The sequence below is a fragment of the Panulirus ornatus genome, chromosome 10, assembly GCF_036320965.1.
Source record: "Panulirus ornatus isolate Po-2019 chromosome 10, ASM3632096v1, whole genome shotgun sequence".
Lineage (NCBI taxonomy): Eukaryota > Metazoa > Arthropoda > Malacostraca > Decapoda > Palinuridae > Panulirus > Panulirus ornatus.
This window is the reverse complement of record NC_092233.1, coordinates 63,005,553-63,029,416: the sequence shown is the minus strand read 5'-3', so window position 1 is coordinate 63,029,416 and position 23,864 is coordinate 63,005,553. Positions and strand designations below refer to the sequence as shown.

Below are 23,864 nucleotides of genomic sequence, written 5' to 3'. Positions count from 1 at the left end.
CTGGGGGAACAACCATTTGGCTTCTCTTCCCTCTAACCCAGAACTTAAAAGACGAGATGTAGTTCAGTTTGATTTGTTCCTCTGTTTGTAGGAAGTGGTGCGGTAAGAGAGAGAGAGAGAGAGAGAGAGAGAGAGAGAGAGAGAGAGAGAGAGAGAGAGAGAGAGAGAGAGCTGTCTCAACCACGTCCGTGACCGGTAGCCAACTGAGGTCTGGCTTCCAAGAGACTGCCTGACCTGGTACCTGTGACACACCAGCTTCACCCCTGGTGACCTGGTACCTGTGACACACCAGCCTCTCCCCTGGTGACCTGGTACCTGTGACACACCAGCTTCACCCCTGGTGACCTGGTACCTGTGACACACCAGCCTCTCCCCTGGTGACCTGGTACCTGTGACACACCAGCTTCACCCATGATGACTTGCTGACCTGGTACACGTCACACATCTTCGTTCCCTTGTAAACACGTCCATCACTCTCGACCTCCTGTAAACACGTCCACTATACTCCCCATTGTAAACACGTCCACTATACTCCCCCTTGTAAACAAGCCCACTATCTTCCCCCTTGTAAACAAGCCCACTATCTTCCCCCTTGTAAACACGTCCCTCTGGCACATCCACCATCCTTCCCCCTTGTAAACTCGTCCATACAGCAAGTCCACAGTTTTCATCCCCTTGTAAACTTTACCCTTCGCCAGTTTTCTGTTTTTCTTTCTTATTTATGAAGTAATATGTAAGGGGAGAGAAAGAGAGGAGTGGCAGGGGAGAGGCAAGAGTGAGGAGATGGGTGAGGCGAGGAGAGAGGCAGATGAGACGTGAGGACAGGGGAGAGACAGAGAGAGACAGAAGGACACACACACACACACACACACACACACACACACACACACACACACACAGACTTGCAACAGATGACAAAAAAAGAAAATGGTTTAAGCTCTTGTAAAGCCGACAGAAATATCACTATCTTTGATTAAAAAACACTGAAAATGTGCTAACTTTTCCCATACACACTAGGTGTCTGTGACGCACGCACGCCAGGGGTGTGACGCACGCACGCCAGGGGTGTGACGCACGAACGCCAGGGGTGTGACGCACGCACGCCAGGGGTCTGTGATGCAAGCACGCAAGAGGTCTGTGACGGGTCTGTGACGCACGCACGCCAGGGGTCTGTGACGCACGCACACCAGAGGTCTGCGACGGGTCTGTGACGCACGCACACCAGTGCGGTTGTGACGCACGTACGGGTAATCTGTGACGGGACATTCTCCTGTCTTGTGGACAGGGCGGACGGGCAGATGCTGGACATAATACCCATAACACGTTTTCCCTAGTTGTTGACATGTCCAGGATGAGAGCAGGTGGAGCAGCCTTTATAAATGCAGTGGATGAATGTTCCTATGATCAGGGTATTGCCCATAGAATGATTACTATAATTCTTTTGTTATAGTTTCTGGTGCTTTGTGATGAGTGTGTCTGGCCAGGGTGTGGGAGGTGAGGCCTTCATATCTTCCTCCGGTTATTCATTATCACAGAACACTTATGAATTATCAATAATTCAATTATCTATGGTTTTCGAATTATTGATAATTCATTGTCAACAGATATAGCTTTATCGAATATATATATATATATATATATATATATATATATATATATATATTCAAGCAGATGTATAAGGAATTATAATTTCACATCGGGCAATTGTTACATTCCCCCGTGTTGTGTTCGCCTGTTACTGACCTCATCTCAAACTGCATTGCTAATTAACGAATTGTATTTCAGTAATAACACCTAGCTAATACGTCATCACCCGTGACCATGAATTGTGTAATGTTTTGTGCCATATTGGCAGTATGTAAAATAACCGTTGTTCATAATGTCTCTATCTTGTCTAAATATGTCCTTCTCTCGTCACAATATATACACATTTGTATCACGTTCTTGCGGGTTTAGGACAGATGTGTATATATTTCCTTACCCGGCTGAAATCATTTATATTGTCATGTTCAGGGGTTATATCGTGTCCGTTCCAGCGGTCCACAGTGTTTTTTTGGTTCGTTCCAGGTGTTCCCCTTCACTACTTCACCTTGTCGTCCCGTCATTTGCCTTACAGTGACGAGCGGGGTTCCACACTGCTAGGCCCCAGGACCCGCAATTCTTCCATATTCACATCAGTTATCCGGCCGGATACGTGGCTTACCAGGATACGTGGCTTACCAGGAGACGTGGCTTACCAGGATACGTGGCTTACCAGGAGACGTGGCTTACCAGGAGACGTGGCTTACCAGGAGACGTGGCTTACCAGGAGACGTGGCTTACCAGGAGAAATTTTGAAATTTGTCGACGACACGAAATTAGAGAAATACATTTATGTTTAAGGCTCAGTGGTCTAGCCATGGCCCGTACCTGATCGCCTGGTTTGACCAATCACAGATATGGTGGCGCTATGTTCCAAAGCCGAAGTTGGTATTAACCAATTATCTAAACCAAACAGAGGAAGGATGAACAGCCGGGTGAAGTGTGGGACGTCTCCCCTCGCCGAGGATCGAACCCGGGCCGGTGGATGAGTAGCCAACAACGCTGACCACAGCACCACCGTGGCTTCTGGGAAATAAAGCCAGGTGAAAGGAAGTTTGCTGAGGAGTCAAAGGAATTTAGACAAAGTAGTGGAACGGACAGGGACACGACGGATGCATTTCAACATAGACAAATGCAAAGTAAATGCACTTTGGTGCCTGAAATATAAATCACGAACCTTGATGCTTGATAAACCATTATGTAGAAGTAGCAGAAGAAGAAGGACCCTGGAGTGATCATCAGCAATGATCTTCCGTCTGGAAAACTGCTTACAAGAAAGTCAACAGGATGCAAAGCTTGACAGCAAGAGATGGATACTACAACACAAACGCTGCAATGATATTCATTCTCTCTAACACCCTAGTAAGAACTCAGCTGGGATAAGCTGCTCAGTTCCGGTTACCAGACCTGATCATCAAAAGTGATGAACAAGAACGAAGTCAGAGATGAGCAACTATACTCATCCCTTCATTCAGAAGTAAACTTTGATAGGAAAAGTCTTGAACGCCTTAAGATTATTTCCTATAAATAAAAAGCCTGACCTCCAAGACCTAACAGAATTTTTCATAATACTGTAGACTTCCGGTTACACGACTCGCGAAAATTTCTCTGCTTTGGACAGAGATTCAGCCGCCAGAAATAGAAGGATGAAGGTAAAATGAGTTGTGGAACTACAGGATCAAACCACCTCTGCATGTAATTGATGCAAAGAACATCATCACACTTCACATCAAGGCTAAACACATATGATATCTGTTATCAGTAAATGATCCTGAATCATGACATGGTTAACCTTGTCTAGGCTTATATTTTTTTTTCTAAGATCCCAGCACCAGCGCAACGGTTACTGGCAAGAAACTTTTTTCCGTTCACACTCCTACAGAATTTCCATGGCAGTATGTCTCTCCGCACAACACAGTGTGTGTGTACATATATATATATATATATATATATATATATATATATATATATATATATATATATATATATATATATATATAATGTACATTTCCCCCCGCTAACTGTTAAGCCAGAGGGAGAGGTGGGGAAGGAGGTGCCTTTTGCATTACTATGTTTTTTCTACCACAATGTAAGGTGTAGTGCGTAGACAACCTCCACTGCCATGTACCTCACCTGGCTGCCCCCTGACTACCTCACCTGGTGTGACCGTTCCCTCATTACCTCACAGGCTTGTCACCTGATTATCACCTAATTACCTCACCTGACCGTCCACCACACCACCTCATTTTTTCCCGTTCCCCTGACTTCCTCACCTAACTAGTTCCCTCACTACTTCACCTCCCTCACACTGCCACCCCTTACTACCTCGCCTACCTGTCTCCTCATACTGCCTCCCCTCACTACCTCACCAGCCCGTCTCCTCACACTGCCTCTTCCTCATTACCTGATCCTGGTCGGGACCAGGGAGCTGGGCCCTGCCCTTCTGTCACTCAACACGAGCCCGACTGTAAAGAGAAAGATAATTAACTTTTCCTGTCACACATTTTTCCTCACTCGTCTCTCACTATAGATAATTTTGACCAGAGGATTCCCCAGTCTGTACCTATAAACGAGCAAGGGGGTAAAAAAATTATATTGAGAGTATGGAGTACCTGTAGTGCATATTTCTCCTATATTTTCCAACTGAATTTCGAGATATCGTTCGTGTTTTATCATTAGTTAATGTAGTTGATGAAAACGAGAGAGAGAGAGAGAGAGATTCTTTCCTCTTTTCCCCCCCCCCCCCCGCGCGTCGACGGGAAATTTGTGGGTTTGATTTGAAGTGAGGGATGATGATTCAGGGAGACAAAATGTGCGGATGAACACAGACTAACACATCCGGGTGTTAACGTTGCGTCTCACACACTCAAAGTTCGTCATCGTCCTTTCTCCGTCGATTGTGGTGGTTCTTGTGAACCAGGCGGGGGGGATGTTGTTAGCTTAGTCTGGGGATATTGTAGAGTTGGGTAAACGATGGTTTTATGCCTGTTGTACTTCATTAAACGAGGATATTATAACCCTTTTGAGTTCGTTAGACGAAGATATTATAACCCTTTTGAGTTCGTTAGACGAAGGTATTATAACCCTTTACACTTCGTTAAACATAGGTATTATAACCCTTTATAGTTCGTTAAACAAAGGTATTATAACCCTTTATAGTTCGTTAAACGAAGGTATTATAACCTTTGTAGGTCTTTAAAGGGAGGTATCATATCCTTTGCAGTTCGCTGAAGGAAGGCAATATACCCTTTGTAACATGGTAAAGGAAAGCATTATATATACATTATATATACCTTTATTAGGGATGTACATATTGACCTAACAAACTGTTCTAATTGCTGTTTTCTTTTACCTTTATCATTATGTAATTAAGCTGGTCTCATTCAAGTTATTTCTGATGTATTATACAATTCATCTAGGGTTATCATCTAATGTATCATACAGTACACCTAAGGTTATCTTTGATGTATCATACATCACTTCAGTCTTATTAACGTATTTCAGACCAGCGAACTGCTGAAGCTGTAAATGTGATGCAGGACTCCTGAGGACCAGGACACCCTCCTGCAGGACTCCTGAGGACCAGGACACACTCCTGCAGGACTCCTGAGGACCAAAACACCCTCCTGCAGGACTCCTGAGGACCAAAACACCCTCCTGCAGGACTCCTGAGGACCAAAACACCCTCCTGCAGGACTCCTGGTAACCAGGACACTCGTCTGCAGGAATCCTGAGGACCAGGACACCCTCTTGCCGGACTCTTAGGAACCAGAACACACTCCTGCAGGACTCCCGGTTCCCAAATGTAGACAGAGATCTCAACACCTACACAACCGGTATTAGGCAAGACCTTAAAGACTTAATACATGTAGAACGTGATTGGTTATATATAGAATCATACCTAAGGAAACACACTAGATCTTTACAATCATACGACCCGAAGTGATTAGCAATATCTAGAACCACATCTAGTGTATTTGGATATCTAGAACATGACTGATATATCTCGAGTCATTAAATCAAGTAACAGTGGACCGTCCGTCTGTTTGGTACCACATTTGATCATGCGCCGTGCATGAGCATCTCATGATGTGTCCAGCCTCACTGGCGGTCAAGATGGACCACTCACCAGGTCGTCATCGTCAGCAGTGGTCACAGGTCCTCCCCCTGACCTGGTCGAGGTCAGTCGTCACGCCGTTTATAAGAGACTTGCCGAAGTTCTCTGTAGACCCGACCAGTATCCCGTTATTCCATACAGTACACCACGACCCACCTGCAGAAGCCAGCGAGGAACCCGACCCACACCTTCTACAGGAGCCCCCCCCGTTCCTCCTACAACTCCTCCAGGATGCTGCCATCACCCCCTCCCTCCTCCTCTGGTGGGAAGTCATGCAGGAACCAGTAATTCTGGTCCTGTGGCGAGACGCTGGAGAACCAGTCATCATCTTCCGCTAGGAAGAGTCACACCAGCCTGATTGGCGCCAAATGTGTGGACCACACCAGGAACCTACCTTGGAGTCAGGTGTGTGGACCACACCAGGAACCTACCTTAGAGTCAGGTGTGTGGACCACACCAGGAACCTGATTGGTGTCAGATGTGTAGACCACAGGAGAAGCCTATCTAGGTGTCACATGTGTGCACCACACGACACACTACCCCATAAAAAACCATCGTCCATAATTGGCCATCACTGTTGACACGACCCATCACAACACGGCGCCCATTCCTCTCCCAGGTCCTCTTACCCGTTTTCCCTCACTGTGGAAAACGTTCCTTTGAAAAATAGGCGAATAGAAGCTGGTAAATATCGGACCATTCCTTATTTTCCTGGCAGTTGTGGACAGACTTTATAAGACCTGCATTTGAAAATGACCCCCAAAATGTTGGCTCCACTGCCCGCCATACTGGACCTTGTGATATCAAAATGTGCCATTCAATTTCGGGGGGTTTGTGTATGTGTGGGTCCATCAATCATGGTGATGACAGGGTGCCGGGGGGAGGGCCGGCGAGGGGAGAAGGGGGTGGGGGTGGAAAGGGAGTAACGATGGGGGTGGGGAGGGGAAGGAGGTGGAGGTGTGTACTGGAAGTGTAGGAATGGAACAAATGCTGGATGGGAAAGGGGGTGTGGGGTGGATGTGGATAGATGGGAAAGGGGGTTTAAGGGAAGGAAATAGAAATGTAGGGATGGGTTAGTTGGAAGATATGGGGGGAGGGGGGGGATTGTGTTGCTGGGAGGTAGTGATATAGAGGAAGGGGGGGGGATGATTACCCTGAATACATAAGTGTCTTTCACATGTTTATGGTAATTATATGAGAGGGGCGTGGGGTGGGGAGGTTAGACCATCCGGGGTGATTAAAGAAGTGGGGTGTGTAGGTTGGGGTGTGAGATGTAGGGTGGGTGGGGGTGCGAGTTGTACGGTGGGGATGGAGGTGTGAGGTGCGGGGTGGTGAGGTGTTGTGAGGTAAATGAGGGAGAGTCGTTCGCTTATAACTCGTTCTCGCCCCTCGGTGCTCATACGTCTCCCCTGGGTGTTCTTCCATCCCCCAGGGTCGTCATCCCTCTCCCTTAACTGCTCATCCTTCTCCTGGGTGCTCACCCCTCCCCCCCAGGGTGATCGTCCATCCCCCATGAGCACTCCTCTCTCCCCCCCTGGGTGCTCACCCCTCTCCCTCTGAGCGCTCTTCTCTCCCCCCTGGATGCTAGTGCCTCTCTCCCTGGGTGCTTTGCTGTCTCCCCCTGGGTGCTCCTGCCTCTCCCCCTGGGTGCTCCCTCATCCTCTTGGTTCATCGCCCATCTTCTCACCCCCCTAGCCACTGATACATACATAGTTATGCCATGGATTTGATATGTATCAACAACAGGTAGTTAAACCAGAACCCACAACCCACACTAAACATGGCAGTCACTGACTAACTGCCTAGACACCGTGCGTCCCTCTGATTGGTCGCTCGTAAGGATTGTATCATTGGAGGTGGCCGCTTGCTCCTCGGCTGGCCTAACCGCTTGGTCCTGAGACTGACCGCTTGCAGCAAGTGTAGGCTGCTTGCTTTAAGACCGGACACTTGCCCCGCAAGTGCTGTAAAGCAGATGAATAAATAGATATATTGGTTAATTCACAGAGAGATCATCTATCATCATGATAAGCACGTATGATAAAGGTGTCATGATGTATTAAATGGAATAGGGTGGATCAAGTACCATTTTGCCAACTGTTTTTATTTTCCTTTATTTTAAATTCGTTTCAGAATATCTCGACCTTTCTTATATCATTAAGAATATCACAAGCATCGAGAATCATGCAGATATCAGTTCTAATGAACGCAAAAGCCAATTTCAGTTCCTTTCTAAAATCACTATGTGGACCTCATACCCGTCGCCATCTTGAAGCCGGGCAGTGTGGGCTTGAAATAGTCAAAGTCCAGTCAACTTTCCACAATCCCTAATGTCAGGAGATTTCACCCCCAGCCTGCTGATCTCGGCGTAACCCTAGCGTACCTGAGCGTATCGCAGGTGACGCACGGTAAATCTTTTCGAAAACTGAACTAATCGGCAAAATAACTTTTGACCCACCTGTATACCGAATACCCGGTAAAATAAGCACCATAAAAAAGTACCTGTACGTATTTAAGATTATATCTGTAATATTACGTGCTCGCTAAAGGTAGAGATAGGTCGTGACTTATTATTTTAACTTCCATTTATTCTGGTTTGTTCTTCGAAACGTAACCAGATTACATTGCGTTCAAAGTGAAGAGAAATGAATACTTAAATAACACGGATACGTTAAATAGACGATACATTAACCCCATACAAAAATGTAGTTTAGTTAGAAAATATATAAAACATCATCATTCACACTGTAATGGTAGTAGATACGTCTTGAAGTTATTTTTAAAGGTCTTATCCTCTGGGAAAGATTTATGGCTCGGACGAACACCTATTAGGACTGGTGTCCCGGAGTGTTTACATTTCTCAAGTATGTGATCGAAGGACGTTAAGCTGATTAAGTACATCGTCTTCTCTCTGTGTGATTATCCGGTCATCTGTCATTTGCGGTGTTATTCGTGATTTCGTGAGTGATCATTAACATGTCGAGCACGTCCGGGTAGAGGTTCGAGTGAGGTAGAACGCTGTGAAGTGTGGCGAAAGAACGATATATCTGCGGGCGGTAGTTACTATACCCGGCAGTGATGGAGTGTGACTTCAGAACACGTGTTTGACTCTCCATCATCATCAGACTTCATTATTAATCCTCTCGAGAAAACCAAACGGAGACAACGGGTGCCGTTTCCACATTCCTGGGCCGGGATTAAGAAGGTCGTCAGACATATAAGGTAGGTTGTTGGCTCTGTGGGTCTCGTAACTCCTACGTCTTAGACGCATGCTATGTTGGGCCTTAGTGTTCATGTCATGGGAGGAAGTTATTCCCTGAGGAACTCTTGTTTCTTTATCATTTATCACCCATAAGATGGAAGTTAATCGTAACGATTATAGACCCTCTAAGTAGGGGGATTATTCAAATGGGGCCTGTCTCTCTCAGGCTCGACGCGTGGTTGGTCTATCGTCCGCCTGGGCCGCTCTGTTGTACTCCACCACGGCGGACCCCACGGACCACTGCTCTGTTAGCCTGCCCTACGCTAGCTAGGTTAAGTTACTTTGTTAGGCTTTCTTAAGCTACGTTAGTTAAGGCTAGGTTAGGTTAGTGGCGATTTCACCCTCGCCACTTTATTGGCATTTATAGCACAGTGGGCGAGTCCGTGGACCACTGTGGCAGGCCCAGAGACCAGGTAGTAACTCCTCGAACCCTTTATCGGATTATTGGCTCCCGCGCTCATGGTCTTTTCTCTCATAATATTCCTCGGCTTAAAAGCTCTGCTCGAGTGGAAATATGGAAAGGGATGTAGGGGTTGTGTGAGTGTGTCTTACTTTGTGATTGCAAATAACTGACAACCGAAGAAAGATTAATATAGATTTTTGTAAAGGCGTAAGGTATCAGTTAACTCAAAGAGTTACAGGAAACTGAGAGTAGCATTATGAGTTCTTGTGTTATGTAAAGAGACGTAAAAATGTTAAAGAAATTACGTGGTTTGTTGATTTTAAAATCGTACATGGTGACTGGGTTAGGTAAACATAGGTGATTTATCAGTTTAGCTACGCATCGCTGTGAAGACTAGTTCTTGACTAACTCTGTTCTGTGATGGTTGTTAATGTCGTGGTTGGAGAACAAAATAATTAAAGCGAAACATGATTTGGATCGTTGTATTTTACTGAACGATAATGGGTATTTATATTGGGAAATGTAGGGTTAATGTAAAAGCGTGTAGTGCACTTTAAATAGTTAGTGTAAAAGGGGTTAATACACTTGTAAGATATCAACAGAACCTGATGTAAAAATTGGTAATATACGTTTAAAATATTAACAGAACGTATAAAGATGTCACTTAGTAGCGGAAATGATGGTTCAAAAATACCATCATTATAATCGTCTCTTGCTGATGCTTTCTGTGTGTGGGTTAGTTTCCCTTGGGCGCCATGTTGGCCATGCATTTGCATGACTGACTGGTATATTTTGACTATACGATGAACTTTAACATAATTCTTAACCACAAAGGAAGGTAGGGAAGGTTTTCATGGGTAATGTTGATTTTTTAGAAGTGTATTACCTAGGTTCACCTTAACACTCCGGTTTCCCTGATTTACTACTATCGCGTTCTTTGATATCATTCAATACGAAAGATAAGATAAATCGATCAATGGAAGGTATTTCTGTAACTACATCGAACTGTGGAAAACACCTAAAATATAAATAGTCATATCCCAGACCCAATAGCGATGCGGAGCTAAAATGATCAATCACCCAACAAATTTATATATATATATATATATATATATATATATATATATATATATATATATATATATATATATATATACGGTAGAAGGTCATACAAACATCGGATAGAGGTGTTAAAATTACGTAAGGCAAGAATTTTGTCCTAGGGATGCAATTATTTCAGGTAAACTTGTAAATATAGTAGATAAAGAACTACAGTGGTTCATTGTTATATAGTGTGAGAAACTGTCAGCAAGTACTTCGAAGTGCAAATAAGTGGGGAAAGTGTCAGAGTAGATAAGGTAGCTATTTAGAATGTGGAAAAGTGTTGTAAAGTCATAAGTTTTTCAGTGATGGAAAGAGCCTTTGACTGTGAAATGTTAAGTATAAATGGGTGTAAAATTATACATTTTGAAAATTGTCAAAAAAGGTGGAAGTAGCATGGAGTGTAGGGAGTGCTACAGAACATGATGAAGAGTCACAGTTTGTGGGAAAGTGTCATAGATTGTTGCAAGTGCCTTAGAATATGGGGAAGTATAATGGAGCACATTAGAAAGTTACCATAGATTGTAGAAAGAATCGTAAAATGTGGAAAGGAATTGTAGAGTTTGTGGGAAGTGTCACAGAAAGCGGAAAAGTGTGGCAAAGTAGAGAATATGCTTGTACAGTTTGAGTTTATATTAGCAAGTCTGCAGGTTTAGAAAGGTTCTGTAAACCCAATTTATATGGGATGCCACATGGTGCAGGAAGTGTAGATGTAAGGTAATGATAACGTATGAAATTTTAACAGGCAGAGTTGGTTATACGACTAGTAGAACATTAACATAACGTTAAAGTATACGAGTGTCGAGGAGTGACAGAAAATGCCGCAGTGTATGGGAATTTGCAGTAAAGAGTAGGGAAGTAAGGGAAAGTGTTTGAAAGTGTAGTGGATCGTCGGAAAATGCCACGCAGTGCGTGCCAGTTTTAGCTGGTGTTGGAAAGAGGCGTAAAGAATCCTCCCCAGCCACAATACGCATTTGCAGTAATGTGCTGTGCGTCCAGTTGGTCAGGGTCGCTTTAGTCAGTGGGGAGAGTTGAGGGTAGAGTTTTTCTTTCCGTGAGTATTTCACTCTTTTTTTTTTGATTAGTTGATTTTGCTCCGGTGGGAATGAACGTCAGTCTGGGACTTAGTGTAAAAGTTATTCCTCACGCGCTTTCTGTTATTGTGAGTTGTAAATTGGACATTATAGTACGCCCATAATAAATTCTACAGTTGCTTTTCTTTTAATGGGAAGAAACATGATTTTTTTTGGCCTAATTAATATACATGAAACTGGTTCGAATGAGTTCCCATATGTTTTAGGGGCCAAACTTCAAAACAATTCAAGGAATGACAACTTGGAACTTTTTTATTTTACTTTATTTTATATGATTTTATTGATTCAATTTTTTTGTATGTAATTATAATTGTTTTTGTGTGTGTATAGTTGGGGGGTTGGGGGGAGTTGCATTGTTATGAGATATATGATCTGTTATCAAGACAGAAAAGGACAATATAGGACAAGGGGACCTACAGTTGGAAGCATGTTATAGACAGGAACTGAGATTATAGATCTTGGAATCACAGTTTTACACATGAGAACCGCAAACGAGAAGTGTAGTTGTGTACAAGGATTGTAGGCTTGAGGCATCTATTGTAGTCTTAGGAAGCTGCTTTTGTAGTGTTAAGAGGCTGCTTTTGTAGTGGTATAAGGTTGCTTTTAGAGTGTTAAGAAGCTGTTTTTTTGTAGTGGTATAAGGTTGCTTTTGTTGTCTTAGTAGGCTGTTTTGTAGTGTTAAATGGCTACTTTTCTACTGCTATGAGGCTGCTTTTGTTGTCTTAGTAGGCTGTTTTGTAGTGTTAAATGGCTACTTTTCTACTGCTATGAGGCTGCTGTTGTAACGTTAGAATGCTTTTTTTGAGTGTCTGGAGGCTGCTTTTAAGTGTAAGGAGGCTGCTTTTGAGTGCTAGGAGGCTCTTTTGTACTTTATAAGGCTCTTTTTTGTAGTGTTTGAAGGCCATTTTTTGTAGTCTTAGGAGGCGTCACTTTTTATGTAGGATACAGTCATGGCCTCGAAGGTTCTCGGTGGTCTTGTGATATAATTTGTAGGATCTATGTGTGGTCTGGTAGCATCGCTGTAGGATCAGTCTGGTGTCTTGGAGGGCTTTTGTGGCCCGGTGGCATCACTAGGACCTGTCTGTGGTCTGGTAAGTCTATGTGGTCTTGTAGGATCTTTGTGTGCAATCCTATGGAGTCTGTCTTTGTGGAATTGTAAGATCCTTGTTCTGTTATCCTTAAAAGGTATTTTGATCTGTGGTTTTCTAGAACCCTTCGTTTGGTATGGCTGGTGAGGTCTGTGTCTCTTTGATCTTACGGGATCTGATTTTGTGGTGTTTCATCTCTGTTTCTGTGACCATGAAGGATCCCAGTCTCTCTGGACTTGTAGGACATGTATTGTCTGTGTCGTCTTGCTGGATCTTCATCTGTGTCTGCGTTCTTACAGGACCACTCTTTAGTCTTGTAGCACTCTCTCTCTCTCTCTCTCTCTCTCTCTCTCTCTCTCTCTCTCTCTCTCTCTCTCTCTCTCTCTCTCTCTCATAGTGCTGCAGGATCGTCGTGTGCTCCTGCTGGGGGCTTTAGTTTAAGTGGTGTTCATGGTTACTGGCCTGAGGGCGATGATTGTTACTTTATTAGGAGCCCCGTTCTGCTGTGTCCCGCAGTTGCTCTTCTCATTAATGTCATTTAATCTTATTCACTTCACTTCACTTTCGTTCCCCATCACATCGCATCACTCTTTTACAGCGTAAGTTTTCTTTCTTTTTTTTTTTCAAAATACTTTAGTTCCTCCTCACCTCATATGCTCCATTCACTGGTGCTCCCTTTTGTTCACTTGTTCTCACTGTTCACAGGAATATCTTAATTTCTCATTTTTTGGTACTCGCTCAGCTCATCTCTTATTTTGCCCTATTTTTTCAGCCCTTGCTCCTGACCTCTTACCGTTTTCTCTTGTACATCTCCCAGCCGCACACAGTACTCCTCTGCAGTTATCGCCCCATATTCCTCTTTTTTTTTTCTTCTTTTTTCAGAAACAAACATAACTTCCTCATTCCACCACTCGCTACCCTTTCTCAACAACGCCCACATTGCACCGTCCGCAGTCCACACACATCAGACACACGTGTCAGCACTTCTTCCTTAAATACCTTTCATTCCTCTCCCTCTCCCCTGATTCGTATTATCCATATTTCCCCCCTGCCATGCGCCATCATTCTTGTTATCCACAGTTTCTCTGCCATGCGTTCTCAGCATTATCCATAGTTCCCCCTCCGTGCGTCTCGCCCAGCCCAGCACCACAAGGCCTGTCAACCCCCAGCACTCCTAACCACTTCCCTCGCGCCGGGCTCCTGTCTTCTGTGTTTTCCTTTTAAGGTCTGCTGGAGAGAGAGAGAGAGAGAGAGAGAGAGAGAGAGAGAGTCAAGGGTAGGGGGTAGGAATGGGGGGTTGGGGGTTGGAAGTAATCAGGCGCCGTTGGTGCTAGGCTGAATAAACACAGTGTTCGTAATCCCATGGTAATGATCCCCATACATAACCTTAAGCGACCCACACACGCACGCACGTACAACCCCCCCCCAACCCCACCCCCCTCCAACCCCAACCCCATCTGCCCTTGATATGGTCCTGGGGGGGCGCCCGAGTCTGCCCTGACCATTATACATATATATATATATATATATATATATATATATATATATATATATATATATATATATATGTGTGTGTGTGTGTGTGTGTGTGTGTGTGTGTGTGTGTGTGTTTCTTTCCACATCTCTGGGATTCAGCTACGATTCCGACGACGGCCTGTCTCCTCCTGATACGGATGTTTGTCTTAGGGAGGCCGGGGAGAGGAGAGGAGAGAGAGAGAGAGAGAGAGAGAGAGAGAAGAGAGAGAGAGAGGAGAGAGAGAGAGAGAGAGAGATCTGGGCTGGGCCGGTGTGTGTGTGTGTGTGTGTGTGACGGGGTGGCGGCTGGAACGCTAGTTATGGGAAGGAGCGAAGCCCACTGGAAGCGCCGGCCTTGCTTGGCTAAGCCCCTCGCCAGCCCCAGAGTTGCCGTAATGTGTTGCAGTTCTGGCCCTTAAAAAATGACGAGCGAGGGAGGCAGAGGGAGAGAGAGAGAGAGTCGGAAGAAGGAGGGAGGGAGGCAGACTGAAGATAGATAGATGGAGAGAGAGAGAGAGAGAGAGAGAGAGAGAGAGAGAGAGAGAGAGAGAGAGAGAGAATGGGTGGTAGATCCAGTATATGAGATGAGGGAGTAGAGTGATGGAGACGGTGAGGGAGGATGAAGGAAGGAGAGCGGTGGTGAGCCTAAGGGGGAAGAGAGAGAGAGAGAGAGTCGGGTGCAGGGCAAGGAAGCTGGAGTCAGGGAAGAATTCGCAAAAGGAAATTAGAGATAGAGAATCAGGGAGGGGGAGAGTACGAGGGGAGAGAGAGAGAGAGAGAGAGAGAGAGAGAGAGAGAGAGAGAGAGAGAGAGAGAGAGAGAGAGATGACGGAGGTAGGAGAGGAAAAATATGACAACTTGGGGAGGGGAAGGAAACGTGAGAGAGAGAGAGAGAGAGAGAGAGAGAGAGAGAGAGAGAGAGAGAGAGAGAGAGAGAGGAAGGGCAAGAAGGGGAAAAATTAGAATGAAAGAGAGGGAGTGAACAGGGAAAAATACGAGGTAAATATGAGAGGAGGGAAGAAAATATGAATATTGATAAATTAATGGAAGGGGACGGCAGACGCTATGGATGGAACCCCCTGTACCTCATCCTACTCCAAGGGATGACCTCCTCCTCCATGGGATGGCCTCCTCCTCCAAGGGAAGACCTCCTCCTCCATGGGATGACAAGGGACGACTTGGTTCTCTAAGGATGGGACCACCTCGTTCCCCAAGGGACGACTTCCTTCCTCCAAGGGACAGTCTCCAAGGGACGACTTCCTAGGCGACTTCTTCCTCTAAGTAACGACTTCTTCCTCCAAAGGACGACCTTCTGCGAGAGACATCATCCTTTGGAGGGGAAGATAGAACCTCTCGCAGCGGGAGACGACACATCACGACCAACAGAGACGACTAGATGTGACCAGAGTGCGTCAGGAACGTGCGCAGACGGACAAGAACGACAGCACACACGCTTAGACGATTATATATAGCTAGAGACAAGGAAAGACGACCTTAAGAGGGCCAGAGGTAAAGAGTTAGGACCCGTCACCACGTAGAACGACCAACTAGGGATGACCATAGACAGTAGGAGTGCTGCAGATGACTGCTAGTGACGACCAGGGACGACCTCTCCTGACTATAACGACGACCAGCAGCCCGTTACGACCACTGACAACCAGGCGGGGGGTACCAGTGACAACCAAAGGAGGACTTGACAACCACGAGAGATGAACCAGACACAACCATTGACGGCGAGGAAGACGACCTGAGCCAACCACAGTCAACCAGAAAGAAAGACACAAGAGTTGCATAGATGTACACCAAGACTACAGCCGGCAACTGCAGCTAAGCATCCCAGGCCATCCCTGGGACTATGGATAGCTGTAAACAAGACCCCCTAAGAGTTAAGCAACAGTTTACCGAATCAATACCTATCGCTTTGGGGGAACACGTGAAGACGGATGGCGTGAAGACTTTTCCACGGGAAGCCTCCTGCAGGTCGAGAGAGAGAGAGAGAGAGAGAGAGAGAGAGAGAGAGGGTCTCTCTCTTCCTCCTGAAGCAGTAGTTATCGTGCCTCAGCCTCGTGTTGTCCTTTCGCAGCGCCCTCTTCGGCGTCGGACGGCGGTCACAACGTTAAGATTAGACCGCGACTTGGAGAGTCTTTCCCACCTTCGTACGCGCTCTAGTTTACGGACACCGCCGAGGGCTGTACCTTTTTAAAACAGGTTTTTTCATAAGATTTTATTAATTCTGTCTCTTAGTAAGCTTTCAGGGGGGGAAAAGTAAAAAGGGGGAGGCTTGTGGTACAGGGGTAGAAACAGGACGAAAAACAACAACATGGTGAGTTCTGGACGCTGGAGGTTGCAGACGCTGCTGGGTGGAACGCCAGCAAAAACGGCCTTCTTGTTGTGTAGGGTAATTAATCAGTGAGGAGCAGGTCTCTCTCTCTCTCTCTCTCTCTCTCTCTCTCTCTCTCTCTCTCTCTCTCTCTCTCTCTCTCTTCCCCTCCCTGCCGTCCACCCAGGTGCAGCCGCGCCTCGCCTGCACTCGCTAAATGAGATTACACTCGGCACTGCCCGTGATCCTGCCGTGCAGGGAGTGCAGGGGTTTTTTCTTCTTCATTGGTCCAGGGGAAGGTGAGGAGGCCCGGGTCACGTCTCAGTGGCTTTGTCGGTGTCTTGCTGTTATCCCCAGGTTAGAGGCTGCTGCTGGCCTTGCGCACTGCTCGCCCTCCTGCTGATAATCTGCTTGTGCTGCACCTGCTCTCCGATCAGTTGCATGATGCGCAGGGATGATGAGAGTGTCGCTAACAACAACAACTCGTTTTTTTTTTTTTTTTTATACTTCGAGTGAGGCGAAGTACATTTTCTTCAATAGGATGGTTGACAAATGGTACGATTTGCCAGTTGGAGTGGTTGAAAAGCAGTACTACAGATACGTTGATGAATAGTCTGGATAGATACTTCGCTTCACGTCCTCGACTTGTATTATTTGCGCCTTCTTTAGTCACAGTGACAGTTTGCAGGTTATTATCTCTGAATTATATGTACGTCTTCTGACTTTTACCACACTACTCTGTGAGTTCCTGATATCATCTTCCACTAACACAAACAACCTCGAAAGCATCCAGTGGTCTGTTGCTGTTTGAATTCCTTTGTATTCCTTTGTGTAATGATAATAGTAATAATAATGTTAATAATGATAATTAAAGAAAAGTGATTTATTGAATTAGATGCAACAAAACGCTGAAAAGATAGAGAGAACACAGATGATAGAGACAGTGGGGTAAACTAAGGAAGGTGTGTTAGTCTTACACACAACAGTGGGTTGGCATTCGGTGGATTAGTAATGTTCACATGGGTTGCAGTGGATGGGTATGTTCTTGTAGATGGTCTGTACGAGCTCGTGTGGTGCCGGACTGCAACTCGGGGACGCATGATCTCTACTGGCAGTGGAGTGACGGTGGCGGGGTTTGGTGTAGTAGCTTAACTGTAGTGATGTATTGAAGTCCTGATGAAGGTTGGAGAGAGTCGGGAGGACCAAAGTGTTCACCGTCACTTCGATGGTAGGCGTGTGAGGGACAGAGGTTGATCTTACATGCTCTTTCCAGAACCTTCTCGTTTAGTCTTTGTTGTGTTGTGGTCTGGGAGGAAGACCAGGCGGGAGAGGGGAGGCAGAAGTGAGTCTGGGAAGAATGAAAGTTGAGATGTTCTTGAGTTCAGGTGAGACCGAGTGTCTGGAGCCTACGGAGAATGTAAAGACGACAGCTGGAGGAGATTGATGAAGATGGTGCTGACGTGTTCCTTCCAGCATAGTTTGTCGTCCTTAATGACGCCCAGAAACCTGTTGGGCTAAATATCCTGGAAGGGACTGGGGTCTATGGATGCGACAGGGGCTGGAAGCGAAGCTGAGGCACATGACTCCGGGTCTTGGTTTGGTTGATGGTGACGTGTTTGGCTGTGGTGGTTCCTCAGAGGTGTTCTAGAGGGGGGGGGGGGTGTAGTCAGGAGAGCTGTCGTCAACGCTGACGTCAGTGCTAGAGTGGTCAACGCACTTCCGCAGAGCGGGCACGTCCGTCGGGGCATTCACGAGGATGAGGAAACACAGGAGGTCCCTGTATGTGTCCTGTGGGAGGCCTTAACGGGAGTGTTAACATATGAAGTGATGGACCAGTTAGAATGGCTGGAACAGTGCTGTACATACGTTTTAGAATAGTCTTGATGAATATTTCGCTTCACGTCCAAGACTTACAGTATTTGCTGATGATGTTGGTGTGTGTGTGTGTGTGTGTGTGTGTGTGTGTGTGTGTGTAAATGAGACTTAGCCTTGATATCCCCCTGCTGCCAGGTACGCCACCGTTCGTCAGTAGTGTTGAAGAATCACGTAGATCATCGTTGCATCTGAAGCTTCCATTTAGGGTAGGACGTCCTGTATCATTCGCGGGAGGACAGCACAGCACCGTACCTGACATCGCGGTGGGACTGGCGTCGCGAACGCCATCTGCATCAAGAGGAAATTGCGATGGGCAAGGGGGTGACTGAGGCCTGGGCCGACTGGGGTGAAGTGCAGATAGACGCAATAAGGAACGCAACGTCTGTGTGTCTGGCTGTACTGTCCAGTTCACAGGTGTGTAGTGTTGTGTCGATCTACAGACCAGACGAAACTCTGGGAAGAGTCACGTTGCGTAGCGCGTAATACGATCAGAATAGCAAGGAACGGTAGTTAGAGTTGGGGAGAAGATAGTGTCGATCATATAGAGAGGGAGGGAGGCGGGCAGGGAGCGAGCTGGCTCGACCGTTACGTTTACAACTTTCATAATAATCTCGTAACAAATTGTGTGTGTGTGTGTGTGTGTGTGTGTGTGTGTGTGTGTGTGTGTGTGTGTGTGTGTGTATTTAGCATGGGGAATGATTTTAAGGGTAGTCATCTCCCATGGTGATTGTAAAGGTGGAATATTTTTGAGTGTAAAGATGTAGAATTCACTTGTGTTTTATATATTCAACTCTCCTACGTGCTGGCTGACTGTCTGATTGAAAGAATATAAAAGATCTCGTGGGTACTTACAGGTAGGTGGGTCTCCTCTCTCTCTCTCTCTCTCTCTCTCTCTCTCTCTCTCTCTCTCTCTCTCTCTCTCTCTCTCTCTCTCTCTCTCTCTCTCTGGCTGCCTCCAGCAGCCACCAGGAACACGGACGCCCCCGGGGTGGTCGTGAATTTTGTTTATTCTAATAATTGTTGTTGACTCGGATTACTGATGTTTAAATCATACAGTCTCTCTCTCTCTCTTCTCTCTCTCTCTCTCTCTCTCTCTCTCTCTCTCTCTCTCTCTCTCTCTCTCTCTCTCCTTGCCTGATGCTCTGTGTAAAGGCTATGTTGTAGTCATTTGGTAATGTTCAATAGTTCATGTTTGCTCCAACATGGCCGACCTCTCCTCAACCCCCTGTGGGTCTGAGACTAGTGTGTATTTTCCAATTAATAGCATTCGTTTATATTCTGGTGAGTTTCATTCTGGAATGTCTGTTAACATATTTTTTTTTTGATGATTTTGTAATTTGAAAATGTTTTGATTTTATGGTTTGTCATTTGCATTTTCTGCTTTGTTAATGGAGTACTTGTTTGTGTGTAAATCTGTTACACACACACACACACACACACACACACACACACACACACACACACACACGCGCGCGCGCGCGCACTATCCCTGCTCGCCTGAGGATCCATGAGCACAGTTATATTTGTAACCACTTCTCGTGAGGCGTGCCTCCCTCTCTACCTCCTCCCACTCGAAATGCCTACTGTGGGTGTTTGAGGGACACCAGTTGTCATTCCTACGTGGCTTCTCTACTTCTCTCATGGTCCGCCGCCCTGGATGTCTTATGCTGTGCTGAACGCTTAGCGGAGGTTATCTTGGTAAGGATAGAGGCTCACGTCCCCTCCTCTACTGAATCTCTCTCTCTCTCTCTCTCTCTCTCTCTCTCTCTCTCTCTCTCTCTCTCTCTCTCTCTCTCACTCTCTCTCTCTCATTTCTCTTCTCTTCTCTTATATATATATATATATATATATATATATATATATATATATATATATATATATATATATATATATATATGTAAACTTCTGGCCAATTCAGTCTCTGATTTCTGAGGGCCTTGCTCTCCTACTGATTATTTCACAGCATCGTGCTTCTTGTGATTGCAGAAATGTTGGCATTTTTTTGTGCCAGTTTGGTGTTGTAGTGGCTTTTTTCGAGACCAGTGTTGCAGTGGCTAGCATTTTTGTTTTTCTGAAGATTGGGATGTTGCAGTAGATTCTTCGAAACTTGACGTTCCAATGCTTTTTTATGAGACAGCTTGGTGTTTCAGTGGCTTTTTTTGAGATTTCGGTGTTGCAATGGCTTTTTTTTGAGACACTGGTCGGTGTTTCATTGGCTTTTTTATTCTAAGAAGTGTTGCAATGGCTTTTTTTTTAAAGGACCGTTCGGTGTTGTCCCTTCTGAGGTACTTGAGGACAGATGTACATACGCCGCCTCGTGTCCAGTGCACGAGTAGTGGGTATGACCCGGCCGTGTTGACCTCCCGATGTGTCCAACGTTTAAAAACATATTGAGTTAAAAAGGTGACATGAGTGCGTTGGGCGTGGAACTACACCATCATCCGACGACACTGGTAACGCACTCTTCACCATCTCTGGCCTGTAGGCGGGTGACAGTGATTAGGTCCATCGTGACTGTGGTTGTAGTGTGTGTGTGTGTGTGTGTGTGTGTGTATGTGTGTTGTGTGTGTGTGTGTGTGTGTGTGGTGTTGTTCGCTGTGGTGCTGTGTGAGTAGTGTTTCCCCCGGTATGTCCCTCCCGCTTGCGTGTCCTGTGGTGTGGACGTGAACCGGTTTGCTGGCACGTACAGGCAGGCGGTGGGTGGAGGTGTGGTGTGTCTCAACGTTGTGGCATCTTCCTCATCCCCTTGACGTATTACACTCTGTGCTTCACATCAGCCGCTTCAGATCATCCATCCCTCCCTCCCTCCCACCCTCCCTCCTTCTCTGTTGTAGGGACGGCTTCACGAAGGTGGCACGAAACATTCGGGTAAAGTTCCTCCGTCGTTTCTCAAAGTGATTGATGGCAAGTTAGTAAGGTAGGAATCACTGAGACACTTGGCCTTGTGGGTAACACTCTCTCTCTCTCTCTCTCTCTCCTTTTCCATCGGTCTTTGTGAGCGATGGACCTGCCGATGGTGCATTTGCCTACTTGGACAATACTTCTCTTTCTTTCTCTTTTCCTTGTGCTTGAAGCATGCATAGGTGCCCCGTGTTTCACCTGCTTTCATTCCTGCACTCATCTGTCATCAGTTATTTCACCACCTGACGTGGGTTATGATCTGACGTCATCCAGCGCAGAAGAACAGTCGTCTGAACTCAACATCGTTCAAACTGTGAAGTTACTGTAATTGCTTAGTCTGACCTTATAACTGCCAGGTTCTGAGGGTATTCCCAGACTGGATTTTTGCCGTAGTCTGAACTTAAGAGTATCAGGTTCTGGGGCTAGTCTCAACTTGCATGTTTTTGCCATAGTTGGATGCATGAAAATTTCTCTACAAATTTTTGGAAACTTATGTATATATATATATATATATATATATATATATATATATATATATATATATATATATATATATTTATATATATATATATATATATATATATATATATATATATATATATATTTTTTTTTTTTTTTTTACGTGGAATGTAAACAAATGAGGTATATCATTTTGCCGAGCTGAGGATAACTATCATAAAGGAGAAGTGAATACATTCGTTTTAGTGGATAATTCGTTAATCTTTTCCATATAGAAGAGGATGGTGTAGGGGAGAGCGTTAATGAGACAGCCACTGTTGCTGGACATTAAGGTTGATTCCCTCTCTTCACGCGCACTCTACTTAGCCGGCCTCGCTGCTCGTCGCGAATCAGGACTAATGTGTGGCGATTTTCCCCAAAGCTGATTAGCGGCGCCTTTTATTCCAAGGCAGGACGGCACTGCACCAAACACACTCTGTCTGCATAGCTCAGGATGGAATCCTCTTACCTCTCAAAGCGATGGTGTTTCCTCTTTTTTTTTCCCATCTTTTGTACAGTGATTTATAATCTAGTTTAAGTACAGGGGGATAATTTGATACACCTCTTTAGTGCACGTAATGTTATTAAGATTATTAGAAATGTGAACTAACGCGAGGGGGGTCTACCCCCACAACCCTCCCATCCTCTCCCATGGTCATGTTAGAAGTGAGGTCGTCGTGTTGGTGGTCGTAGTAATGAGGTAATAATAATAATGATAATATAGATAATAATAATAATAATTAATGAGGTAATAATAATAATGAGTACTACTACTGATACTATTGATAATGATAATGATAATGATAATAACAATAATAATAATAATAATAGTAATAATAATGATAATAATAATAATAATAATAATGATAATAATAATAATGCCTATAATAATGACCGGTAATAATTACAGGTTATGATAACGATAGCAGTAATGATAGTTTGTAAAAACGAGTGCAGGCAGTGTGTAGGTTGGGGACGACTTGTGGTGGCAGCTGTGTTGGTAGAGACGTGTTCGGCATGAAGATATAATTTTTTTTTCAACGTTGGCGGCTCCAGTCAGGGACGGAGGTCCACATCAAGGCCGGGCCTCGATTGAAATATAGAGGTGTTAATGTAAGGGAAAAGAGAAGAAGAGAGAGAGAAGAAGATATTTACGAATTCCGGAAGAAGGGTGAAGATGTTAGGTAATACTGCTTGGTGGCAATGGCGGTGGGTACGTTTGTTTGTGGTGGCGGTATCGTCTGTATGACTCGCCGAGATGTAGTTTGAGAGAGAGAGAGAGAGAGAGAGAGAGAGAGAGAGAGAGAGAGAGAGAGAGAGAGAGAGAGAGAGAGAGAGAGAGAATTATGCCTCAGGAATGATCATGTCCCCACTCCTGCGTGTACCGTGCGGTACACACAGGAGTGGGGACATCATCACCTGGGGCCGTCCTCCCGCAGTGTACCCACGGCCCCGGTCATCATCTCGCTGTTCACATTACATTAACAGCATCAGTGACACGGTGGAGGAGGGAGGGAGAGGGAGGAGAAAAAAGTAAAAAGTACACACCGGGTGGAGTCAGGTGGGCGCCTCCCTCCGCCCCTACAACAAACAAGAGGACCAGCCGGGTTGCTACAAAAACTCCTCGCAGTCATAGAAACTGAGGTGGTCCACCCGGGTCCCGATCTACCTTCCCCTGCCGTGATTATCATCCATATATCATAATGCAACAATGCAGCCAAATGGGGCCAATTGCATATGCAACCGTCGTGGGTTTGACGTGCACGTAGTTAACCGAGTGATGTACGCGGTTTGTTCTCTTGTGCGACCGCGGGTCCCCCTTCCGTCCCGCCAGCGGCCCCTCTCTCCTCCACCTCGTTAATGCGAAATGCGTCTTTACTATTCTCTAGACGTCGGTCGTACGGTTATTCCGGCGTGCTCTGCCGCGGCACCGGTGTGCGGTTCGGGCCGTCCGTCAAACGCGGAGAGCAACGGGGGAATCCAGGGAGTTGGACCGTGGTTGTCACGCGACTTTGGTCAGGGCGGCGTGAGGGAGGCAGCGGCCGGTACCGACGGAGGTGCCTGCCCCACACACACACACACACAAACACAAAAAAAAATACTACAAACTTC

The 23,864-nt window shown here is 45.6% G+C and overlaps 1 protein-coding gene across 1 annotated transcript in view; it reads left to right on the top strand.

Moving 5' to 3' along the window:
• The first annotated feature begins 7,000 nt into the window (after positions 1 to 7,000).
• nab (NGFI-A-binding protein homolog) overlaps positions 7,001 to 23,864 on the top strand; it is an 844,405-nt gene continuing 827,541 nt past the window's right edge. The window contains exon 1 of the mRNA XM_071666139.1: positions 7,001 to 8,917. The gene's annotated coding sequence lies outside the window, so the exon portion shown is untranslated. The remainder of the gene's footprint in view (positions 8,918 to 23,864) is intronic.